Source organism: Bos grunniens, chromosome 16, assembly GCF_055505025.1.
Source record: "Bos grunniens cultivar Pamir isolate PY7600 chromosome 16, Bosgru_T2T1.0, whole genome shotgun sequence".
Taxonomy (NCBI): Eukaryota; Metazoa; Chordata; class Mammalia; order Artiodactyla; family Bovidae; genus Bos; species Bos grunniens.
The window spans coordinates 79,998,540-80,010,813 of record NC_141180.1 but is presented as its reverse complement, the minus strand read 5'-3'; the positions used below and the strand labels follow the sequence as shown (position 1 = coordinate 80,010,813).

Genomic DNA, 12,274 nt, shown 5'->3' with positions numbered 1-12,274 from the left:
TGTTCAGCATCTTTAATTATTAGAGAAATGCAAATCAGAACTACAATGAGATATCACATCACACCAACCAGAATAGCTACTGTCAAAAAAATCCACAAACAATAATTGCTGGAGAGGATGTGGAGAGAAGGGAAACCTTCCCATACACTGCTGATGGGTATGTAACTTGGTACAGTCACTACAGAGAACAGTACAGACGTTCCTTAAAAGACTAAAAATAGAACTGCCGTATGACCCTGCAATCCCACTCCCAGGCATATATCTGGAGAAAAACATAATCCAAAAAGAAATATGCACCCCAATGTTCATTGTATCAGTGTTTACAATAACAAAGACATCGAAGCAACCTAAATGTGCATCTACAAAGGAATGAATAAAGAAGATGTGGTACATATATACACAATGGAATATTACTCAGCCATTAAAAGAATGAAATAATGCCATTTGCAGCAACATGGATGGCCTAGAGAGTGTCATACTGAGTACATCAGGCAGAGGAGGAGAAATGTCATATGACATCCCTTATATGTGGAATCTAAAAAGAAATGATACAAATGTACTTACAAAATAGACTCATAGATTTTGAAAATGAAATTATGAGAGGGGAAGGGATAGTTAGGGAGTTTGGGAAGGACATGTACACATTGCTGTATTTTAAATGAATTAACAAGGACCTGCTATATAGCACAGGGAACTCTGCTCAGTGTTATGTGGCAGCCTGGATGGGAGGGGAGTTTGGGGGAGAATCTTGTTCAGTTGCTAAGTCGTTTCCAATTCTTTACAGCCCCATGGACTGCTGCACAGCAGGCTTCCCTGTCCTTCACTATCCCCTGGAGTTTGCTCAGATTCGTGTCCATTGAGCCTACGATGCCATCTAACCATCCCCAACTAACCACTGGGCGAGAATGGATGCATATATATGTATGGTCGAGTCCCTTCACTGTTCACCTGAAACGATCACAACACTGTTAATCAGCCATACCCCAAAATAAAAAGTTAAAAAAATAAAATATAAAGGAAAAAAGAGAGAGAGAACTCCAGTTTATTAAAAAAAATGTATAAGGGAAAAAAAGAGATGAAACTTGCAAGTTAAAAGAGATGTAATAATTATCAACTAGTTTGCGGATCTTATTTGAGCTCTGATTCAAACAGTGAATAAAACCGACATTTGCGAACCCATTGGAAATTTAAACAATGAGTGAATATTTGATAATAATAGAAGTTTTATTTCACTTTGTTTTATTTATTTTTATTTATTTTATATTTCTATTTTAAATAGTGTTGCAATGAACATTGGCATACACGTGTCTTTTTGAGTTGTGATTTTCTCAGGGCATGCCGGCAGGAAGCTACTACGTAGCACAGGGATCTCCGCTCTGTGCTCTGTGACGACCAAGAGAGGTGGAATGGGAAGGTGGGAGGGAGGCTTAAGAGGGATGGCATCTATGTATGCTGCTGCTAAGTCACTTCAGTCATGTCCGACTCTGTGCGACCCCATAGACGGCAGCCCACCAGGCTCCCCCGTCCCTGGGATTCTCCAGGCAAGAACACTGGAGTGGGTTGCCATTTCCTTCTCCAATGCATGAAAGTGAAAAGGGAAAGTGAAGTCGCTCAGTCGTGTCCGACTCTGTGCGACCCCATGGACTGCCGCCTACCAGGCTCCTCCATCCGTGGAATTTTCCAGGCAAGAGTACTGGAGTGGGGTGCCATCGCCTTCTCCGCATCTATGTATACACATGGCTGATTCACAGTGTTGTACAGTAGAAACTAACATAACATTGTAAGGCAATTATATTCCAATAAAAATTTTTAGGTTATTGATAATTTTGGAGGTGTGATGTTATTGAGGTTATGTTTTGTAAAAGTGTCGTCTTTTAGAGATAGATGCCAAAATATCCATAGATGAAATTATCCAGTGACAGGGGGTTGCTTCAAAATAATCCAGTGGAGGAGAATGGAGAAGCGTGCGTACACGTGTGTGTCTGTGTGTGTGTGTGTGTGTGTGTTAGATAATGTGCGATTGGCCTTGGGTCAGTAATTGTCAATGTTGGCAGATGTGCTCACGGAGATTCATTATGTTTTTTCCCACTTCATAATGAAATTAAAACAAGGGAGAGAAGAGTGGGGAAGGAGAGGTTGGGGGTTAAGAAGAGAGGAGAAGGTATGAACTGCCATCTGGGAGAGCAGATGAGCAGGAGATGCGTTTGGTGTGTGCCGTTAAGGACCCACTTGAGATTCAAGAGCGTGAATTAAAATGAGACCAGACTGCAGGGACGTCTATATTTCCCTAGCCACGACCAGCTGCACATGTAGGGATCAGCGTAGGTGGGCACTGTGGGCTTAGGATGAATTAGTATCATCCTCCGATCATAGTGATAAAGTTGTGCAGGATCAGCGTCCTGTTTTTGCTTCACAGATAATTTGACTAACTGACTCCCCAGCCCACTCACATGTTTTGACTAAACTCAATACTCTACCGCAAGTACTTTAAAATGGTTTATTTGCAGGTGCTAAATAGAGGAGGGAATATGGGAATTTATTGTTTACTGGCTGTGGAGTGTCAGTTTAGGGAGATGAAGAAGTTCCTAGGAGGAATGGTGGTGATGGCTGCACAACAGTTGAATGCACTTAATGCTGCTGAACCATACATTAAAATGACCAGAATGGTAAATTTTATCTTCTGTATATTTTGTGGTGGTTCAGTCGCCCAGTCATGTCCAACTCTTTTCAATCCCATGGACTGCAGCACACCAGGCCTCCCTGTCCCTTACCATCTCCTAAAGTTTGCCCAAGTTCATGTCCATTGCATCGGTGATGCCATCCAGCCATCTCATCCTCTGATGCCCTCTTCTCCTTCGGCCCTCAAGCTTTTAAAGCAGCAGGGGCTTTTCCAGTGAGTCGGCTGTTTGTATCAGATGACCAAAATATTGGAGCTTCAGTTTCAGCATCAGTCCTTTCAAAGAGTATTCAGGGTTGATTTCCCTTAAGATTGACTGGTCTGATCTTGCTGTCCAAGGGATTTTCCAGAGTCTTCTCCAGTACCCCACGGTTCAAAGGTATTGATTCTTTGGTGTCCTGCCTTCTTTACAATCCAGCTCTCACAACCGTTGATGACCACTGGGAAGACCATAGCTTTGACTATGCAGACCTTTGTCGGCGGAGTAATGTCTCTGCTTTTCAACACACTCTCTAGGTTTGTCATAGCTTTCCTGCCAAGAAGCAATTGTCTTCTGTCATGGCTGCAGTCACCATCCGCAGTGATTTTAGAGCCCAAGAAGAGGAAATCTGTCACTACTTCCACCTTTTCCCTTCTATTTGCCATGCAGTAATGGGCCCGGACACCCTGATCTTTGTTTTTCCAATAGTTTTAAGTCGGCTCTTTCACTCTCCTCCTTCACCCTCCCCAGGAAGCTTTTTAGTCTCTTTGCTCTTTGCCATTAGAGTGGTATCATCCATATATCTGAGGTTGTTGATGTTTCTCCCACCTGTCTTGATCCCAGCTTGTAACTCACCCAGCCTGGCATTTCTCATGATGTGCTCAGCATATAGGTTAAACAAACAGGCTGAGAGTAGACAGCCCTGTTACGCTCCTTTCTCAATCTTGAACTAATCAGTTGTTCCATACAGGGTTCTAACTGTTGCTCCTTGACCCTCATACAGGTTTCTCAGGAGACAGGTAAGATGGTCTGGTATTCCCACTTCTCTAAGAGCTTTCCTCAGTTTGTTATGATCCACACATAGAAAAGGAAATGGCAACCCACTCCAGTGTCCTTGTCTGGAAAATCCAATGGACAGAGGAGCCTGGTGGGCTACAGTCCTTGGGGTCGCAAACAGTCGGACACAACTGAGCGACTAACACTTACACATGTAGCGTAACCGATGAAACAGAGGTAGACGTTTTTCTGGAATTCCCTTGCTTTCTCTGTGATCCAGCGAATGTTGGCAATTTGATCTCTGGCTCCTCTTCCTTTTTGAAACCCAGCTTGGACATCTGGAATGTCTTGGTTCACATAATGCTGAAGCCTAGCATGCAAGATTTTAAGCATGACCTTACTAGCACGGGAGATGAGTGCAATTGTCCAATGGTTAGCACATTCTTTAGTACTACCCTTCTTGGGAATTGGGATGAGGATTGACCTTTTCCAGTTTTGGGGCCACTGCTGGTCTTCCAGATTTACTAACATACTGAATGCAACACCTTGATGGTATCACCCTTTTGGGTTTTGAATCTATATTTTGCTAGTGTTTTTTGTTTTTTGTTTTTTTAATATTTATTTGGTTGCATCTACAAGGAAAAAAGGCAGAAAAAGAAGTGATTGCAATTGCCTTGTGTCCCATGCTCCTCCTCTTTGGCCCTAATTAGGGGGTAATCTTTGGAGAAGGAAATGGCAACCCACTCCAGTATTCTTCCCTGGGGAATGCCATGGACAGAGGAGCCTGGTGGACTGCAGTCTGTGGGGTTGCAAGAGTGGGACGTGACTTGGCAACTAAACTGCCAACACCAGGGCGTAATGTCAGTTTGTAAGTCCTTTCTCCAGTGCGTGTGGCTGGTACGGGTATGATGTTATTGCCTCTTGTGAACGGTGTCAGATCCTCATTTTCACGTGTTAGCTGGTTCTGTGGAGGATGGCGCTGAGGTCTAGTTGGGAATCAAAGCATCCTCTAAAGATGTAGGGAGTCCCCCAGCCCTGATGGTGGCTCAGCACTCAGGTAGACTGCTGCCTTCACCCGCCCCTGGCAGTTTGTGCACTTTCCCAGGCTCTCCCATCTGAAGGGAGAGCCTGTCTTTCCTCGGAGCCCTTCTTCCTAAGTCCCAGTCACAGGAATAGGGCTTGCTGTGACATCATGTCTGTTCTCTGGCCAGTTCACGTTACCTTTACAAATTTCTCTCTCATTCATGGTGTATTTCAAAACCAAGACATATGGAATATATAAACTAAGTATAGTTATACCCTTTTTCCCCATAGGGAAACAATTTTCTGATATAATCACTGTAACAGTTTGCTGATATAATTACAAAGAGAAAGCAAGGTGAAAAGACAACCCTCAGAATGTGAGAAAATAATAGCAAATGAAACAACTGACAAAGGACTAATTTCCAAAACATACAAGCAGCTCATACAACTCACGGAGAAGGCAATGGCAACCCACTCCAGTACTCTTGCCTGGAAAATCCCATGGACAGAGGAGCCTGATAGGCTGCAGTCCATGGGGTCGCTAAGTTGGACACAACTGAGTGACTTCACTTTCATCCTTCACTTGCATGCATTGGAGAAAGAAATGGCAACCCACTCCAGTGTTCTTGCCTGGAGAATCCCAGGGACAGAGGAGCCTAGTGGGCTGCCGTCTATGGGGTCGCGCAGAGTCAGACACGACTGAAGTGACTTAGCAGCAGCAGCAGCATACAACTCAATACCAGAAAAACAAACAACCCAATCAAAAAGTGGGGGAAAGACCTAAACAGACATTTCTCCAAAGAAGACATACAGATGGCTAACAATCACATGAAAAGATTCTCAACATCACTCATTATTAGAGAAATGCAAATCAAAAATACAATGAGATATCACCTCATACCGGTCAGAATGGCCATCATCAAAAAATCTACAAATAATAAATGCTGGAGAGGGTGTGGAGAAAAGGGAACGCTCTTACACTGTTGCTGGGAATGTAAATTGATACAGCCACTATGGAAGACGGTATAGAGAGTCCTTAAAAAACTAGAAATAAAACTGCATGTGACCCAGCAATCCCACTCCTAGGCATATACCCTGAGGAGACCAAAATTGAAAGAGACAGATGTATCCCATGGTTCATTGCAGCACTATTTACAACAGCTTAGAACATGGAAGCAACCTAGATGTCCATAGACAGATGAATGGATAAAGAAGTTATGTAGACTCTGGAATATTACTCAGCCATAAACAGGAATGCATTTGAGTCAGTTCTAATGGGGTAGATGAACCTAGAGCCTGTTATACAGAGTGAAGTGAGTCTGAAAGAGAAAGATAAATGCCTTATTCTAACGCATATATACGGAATCTAGAAAAATGGTACTGAAGAATTTATTTACAGGGTAACAGTGGAGAAACTGACATAGAAAATAGACTTATGGAGAGGAGAGGAGAGCATGAGATGTATGGAGAGAGTAACATGGAAACTTACATTACCATATGTGAAATAGATAGCCAGTGGGAATTTGCTGTATGGCTCAGGAAACTCAAACAGGGGCTCTGTATCAATCTACAGGGGTGGGATGGGGAGGCAGATGGGAGGGAGGTTCAAAAGGGAGAGGGTATATGTATACCTACGGCTGATTCATATTGAGGTTTGGCAGAAAACACCAAATTCTGTAAAGCAATAAAATTCAATAATAAATAAATTTTAAAAATTACAAAGAGAACTTTTAAATGAAATCGAGGGCCATTCACAAAGTAGCAGTAGGAATGTTGCCCTGTTGCTGTGAACCAGGCTTCTGAGTGGCAGCATCAAAGGAGTGTGGGTTCTGAAGACACCCACCAACCTGGGTTTGAGTGTTGACTCTGCCTCTCACCAGCTGAGAAACCTTAGGCAAGTTTTTTTTAACATCATTAGGCTTCAAATTTCTCATATGTAAATTTGAATAATAATGCCTTCCTTATAGGACTGTTGTAAGAATTAAAAGGGATGTTTGTAAGAATGGATGTCTGTTCTTAATTTGCCGTTGTTGCTACTGTCTGTTTCAGCAAACGTGGCTGAGGAAGGATGAGAATGTGGGTATCTGTGACTTTTGAGAAATCACTGAACTTCTCTGAGCATCATTCACGTTTCTCATCTATTTCTGCATCACTTTTCTCATCACCTTGAACGATGGAATTCAGTTAGTGGTTTATTTTGGCTAATATAGGATTCCTTTGACCCACTGGATATTTTTAGGGGAGGGCCTCAGGAACACAGCATTGGATTAATCATGATCCTTGGCTTATGACTCATTCTCATCATTGGTCCAAGCATGCCCTGCTGTTTTTCTTTCTTTTATTTCTTCTTTCCCTCCCTCCTTATCTCGCCCTTCTTCCCCTCTTCCTTCTTTTTTTTTCCTTCCTAATCATCCATTTACTTATTTATTGATAACAATATTGTAAGTACCTGTAAATCCACCACATACAATGAAATATAAGACTTTGAGAACTAGCAAATATCTTATGGTCCCATCACAACTAAGCTGTTCTTTCTGCCTCTCCCACTACCAGAAGTGATCATTATCTTTCCTTTTTAATTGTAGTAAAATATGCATGACATAAAACTTACCATTTAAACCATTTTTAAAGTGTGTAGCTCTATAGTTTTAGTACATTTGCAGAGTTGTGCAACTCATCTTCAGAACTGTTTTCATCTTGCAAGACTCAAGCTCCTTATTCTTCCTGCCCTTGGCAAGCATCATTCTACTTTGTGTCTCTATGAAATCTGACTACTCTCAGTTCAGTTCAGTCACTCAGTCGTGTCTGACTTTTTGTGACCCCATGAATCGCAGCACGCCAGGCCTCCCTGTCCATCACCAACTCCCGGAGTTCACTCAGACTCACGTCCATCGAGTCGGTGATGCCATCCAGCCATCTCATCCTCTGTCGTCCCCTTCTCCTCCTGCCCCCAATCCCTCCCAGCATCAGAGTCTTTTCCAATGAGTCAACTCTTCACATGAGGTGACCAAAGTACTGGAGTTTCAGCTTTAGCATCATTCCTTCCAAAGAAATCCCAGGGCTGATCTCCTTCAGAATGGACTGGTTGGGTCTCCTTGCAGTCCAAGGGACTCTCAAGAGTCTTCTCCAACACCACAGTTCAAAAGCATCAATTCTTCGATGCTCAGCTTTCTTCACAGTCCAACACTCACATCCATACATGACCACTGGGAAAACCATAGCCTTGACTAGATGGACCTTTGTTGGCAAAGTAATGTCTCTGCTTTTGAATATGCTATCTAGGTTGGTCATAACTTTCCTTCCAAGGAGTAAGTGTCTTTTAATTTCATGGCTGCAGTTACCATCTGCAGTGATTTTGGAGTCCAAAAAAATAAAGTCTGACACTGTTTCCACTGTTTCCCCATCTATTTCCCATGAAGTGATGGGACCAGATGCCATGATCTTCATTTTCTGAATGTTGAGCTTTAAGCCAACTTTTTCACTCTCCACTTTCACTTTCATCAAGAGTTTTTTTAGTTCCTCTTCACTTTCTGCCATAAGGGTGGTGTCATCTGCATATCTGAGGTTATTGATATTTCTCCTGGCAATCTGACTACTCTAGGTATCACATATAAGGGAAATCATACAGTATTTGTCCTTTTGTGACTGACATTTTAATTTACATAGTATCCTCAAAGTTTATCCATGTTGTAGCACATGATAGAATTTCCTTCCTTTTTAAGGCTGGAGAATATTCCATTGTATGTTTACACCACATTTTGATTATCCTTTCATCTATTGATGAATACTTGAGTTACTTACACCTTTTGGCTATCTTGAATAATGCTACTATGAACATGGGTATGCAGATATTTCTTTGAAATTTTGCTTTCAATACTTTTTTTTTTTAATTTAAAAAATTTAAATAATTTTTTGGCTGCACTACACAGCACACGGGATCTTAGTTCCCCAACCAGGGATCAAACCCACGCCTTGTGTAGTGGAAGCATGGAGTTTTAACCACTAGACCGGCAGGGAAGTCCCTCCATTCTTTTTTATATGTACCCAGGTCATGTATGGATGTGAGAGTTGGACTGTAAAGAAGGCTGAGCGCCAAAGAATTGATGCTTTTTGAACTGTGGTATTGGAGAAGACTCTTGAGAGTCCCTTGGACTGCAAGGAGATCCAACCAGTCCATCCTAAAGGAGATCAGTCCTGGGTGTTCATTGGAAGGACTGTGCTAAAGCTGAAACTCCAATACTTTGGCTACCTCATGCGAAAAGTTGACTCATTGGAAGAGACTCTGATGCTGGGAGGGATTGAGGGCAGGAGGAGAAGGGGACAACAGAGGATGAGATGGCTGGATGGCATCACTGACTCGATGGACATGAGTCTGAGTGAACTCCGGGAGTTGGTGATGGACAGGGAGGCCTGGCGTGTTGCGATTCATGGGGTCGCAAAGAGTTGGACATGACTGAGTGACTGAACTGAACTGAGAATGGAATTGCTGGATCATATAGTAATTCTGTTTTTAATTTTTGGGGGCACCATCATGCTGCTTTCTGTAAAGGCTGCACTGTACTCCCCCAGCAATGTAGGAGGGTTCCAGTTTCTCCACATCCTTGGCAACACCTGTTATTTTCTGTTTGTTTGTTTTGGATAGCAGCCATTCTAATGGGTATATGATGATTTCCCATTGTGGTTTTGATTTGCATTTCCCTACTGAACATCTTTTTACATGCTTGTTGGTCATTTATGTATCTGCTTTGGAGAAGTGTCTATTCAAGTGCTTTGCCCATGTTTTAATTGTGTGTGTGTTGTTGTTGTTGAGTTGTAGTAATCATTATTTTGAATCCTGTTTTCTTCTTTATTATATCACTTTATTGCATAGCACTCTAATTCACTTATTTTGTCTGCTTTGTGTATTTCACTGTTTGACTCTAACACAATTTAATTTTCCATTTCTTTGTTGATGAACTTTTGGGCCATTTCTAGGTTTCTCCTATAGTGAATAATGCTGCCAAAGACATAGTTTTACATATACAAGAGTTTCTTATGGATCTATATCTAGGAGTAAATTTGCTAAATCATTGTGAATGTTCAACTCTAGGGGGTGATGTTAAACTTTTTCTGAAGTGATTGTACCCTTAGCAGTGTATAAGAAACTTTGTATATTTTCAACCTCTTTCAGCAGTTGATATCATCCGATTTAGTAATTTTTGCCAATTGAATGAGTTTGTAAATTGGTCCTGATTTGCATTTCCCAATGACCAATACTATGGTTATTAACCATATGCATTCTTGTCTCCTTCCTGTATTTCTGTTGGATTAGTTATCATCTTATTTACTTACGGAACTTCTTTATATATTCTTGATAGTAATCCTTTGTCAGATCTGTATGCCTGTTATCTTCCCCCAGGTTTTAATCTGCCTTTCATATACCTTAAAGGTTTTTTTTTCCAAGTTCAGTCAATGAAGATATACCTCAGAATAAAATCCACTTTGTTAGGTGTTCAGTCCTATACATTTTGCAGATACAGTTATGTAACCACCACCATAATCAAAATACAGAGCATTTCCATCATTCCATAAAAGTTCTCATATACCCCCTTTTGGTTAATCTTCTCCCTGCAATCCCAGCTTCTGGTAACCACTGATCTGTATTATGTCCCTGGAATATGCATTTCTTAAAATGTCATATAAATGAAATCATATGAAACAGGCTTCTTTTACTTAACAATGCATTGGAGATGCCTCTGATTTGCTGCTTATATCAGTAGATCTCTCTTTTTTTTTTTTTTGATAAGTAGTTTTCCATTGTATTACATATACAGTTTATTTATCCACTCACCCGTTGACAGATATTTGGCTTATTTCTAGTTTTTGGCAATTATGAATAAACTTGCTATGAATATTCATGTGTAGGTTTTTCAGTAGAAATATATATTCATTTCTCTTGGGTAAATACCCAGGAGTGGAATTACTGGGTCATATAGTATCTATATATTTCTCCTTTAAGAATCTGCCAAGTGGTTTTCCAAAGTAGATGTACTATTTCTATGTACGTAAGTTCCAGTGGTCTCACATCCTCACCAGCACATGGTATTGTGAGGTTTTCGTTTGCTGGGGGTTTTGAGCTATTATTCTAACAGGTATATAATAGTGTCTCATGGTATCTCATTGTGGTTTTAACTTGCACGTCCCTAATGACAAGTAGTGCTGAATATCTTTTTGACTGCTTATTTGCCAAATGTATCTCCTTTGCTGAAGATCTATTTAAATCTTTTGCTTATTTTTTATTGGGTTGTTTATTGGCTTATTATTCAGCTGAGAATTCATTGTGTATTCTGCAGCCAGCCCTTTACCAGATTTGTCTTTCAAACATTTTCTCTAAGTCTGCAGCTTCTCTTAGAAGTGTCTCTCTCAGTGGCTGTGCAGGCCCCTCTAGCCTCTCCTGGTTATTCCTCCCCTTACTGTGCAGATGCAGCTTTTAAATACATCTGGGAAAATGTTTTAGTTTTTAAAAATAATGTCAAAATTCTGTAATCTGTGCTAGCCCATAATGAAAATATGTTAAAAAGATATTTCCATCCAGTTTGTATTACTTTATGTGGTAGCAGATTTTTCTTCCCAATTTGTTTTTCCAGTGCCTAACATTAAGTTGAATCTGCCAAAAGAAGGAAATGAGGCATAAAAATTGGAAAGGAGAAAATAACATAATTATTTACAGATGATATTATTATGTGAAATACAAAGAGAATCAACTAAAAACTACTTTAATTATATTTTTTATTTGAGACAATGATAGGTTCATATGCAGTCAGAGCAAATAATACAGAGAGATCCTTTATATGCTTTGCCATGCGTGCTCAGTTGCTCAGTCATGTCCGACTCTTTGCAATCCTGTGAACTGAAGCCCGCCAGGCTCTTCTGTCCATGTAATTCTCTCGGCAAGAATACTTGAGTGGGTTGCCATTCCCTTCTCCAGGGGATCTTCCTGACCCAGAGATCGAAGCCATGTCTCCTGTGTCTGCTGTACTGGCAGGCGGATTCTGGACCGTTGGGCCTCCTGGGAAGCCCTATGCTTTTCCCAGGTTCCCTCAATAGTAACAGCTTGCAAAACTGTAGTATAATATCACACTAGGATATTGACAATGTGCTGTCAAGATAAACACATTTCTGTCAGTACAGAGATCTCTCTTGTTAACCTTTTATAGACATACCCATCTTTTCCTATCACGGACCCCCTTTCTTAACCCATGGCAACCAATAATCTGTTCTGTCTCTATAATTTCTGTCATTTCCAAAATGTTATATGAATGGAATTACACAATATTTAACCATTTGGGTCACAAAGAGTCAGACATGACGGAGCGACTGAACTGAACTGAAGTGAACCATTTGGGTGGACTTTTCTCACTCATCGTCATTTAGTGGAGATTTGTCCAAGTTATTGCATGTTTCAATAGTTCTTTCCTTTTTATTCTATGATGGGGACATGCTGCTATTTATTTAACCATTCATCCTTTAAAAGATACTGGGGTTATATTACCATATGTAAAATAGATAGCCAAGGGAGGAAAAAAAAGATTCTGGGGTTGTTTCCATCTGGGGGTTAT

General features: G+C 40.9%; 1 protein-coding gene across 11 annotated transcripts in view; it reads left to right on the top strand.

Moving 5' to 3' along the window:
• Positions 1 to 12,274, top strand: part of NFASC (neurofascin) — a 201,324-nt gene that overhangs the window by 76,606 nt on the left and 112,444 nt on the right. The gene's annotated exons all lie outside the window — the stretch shown is intronic.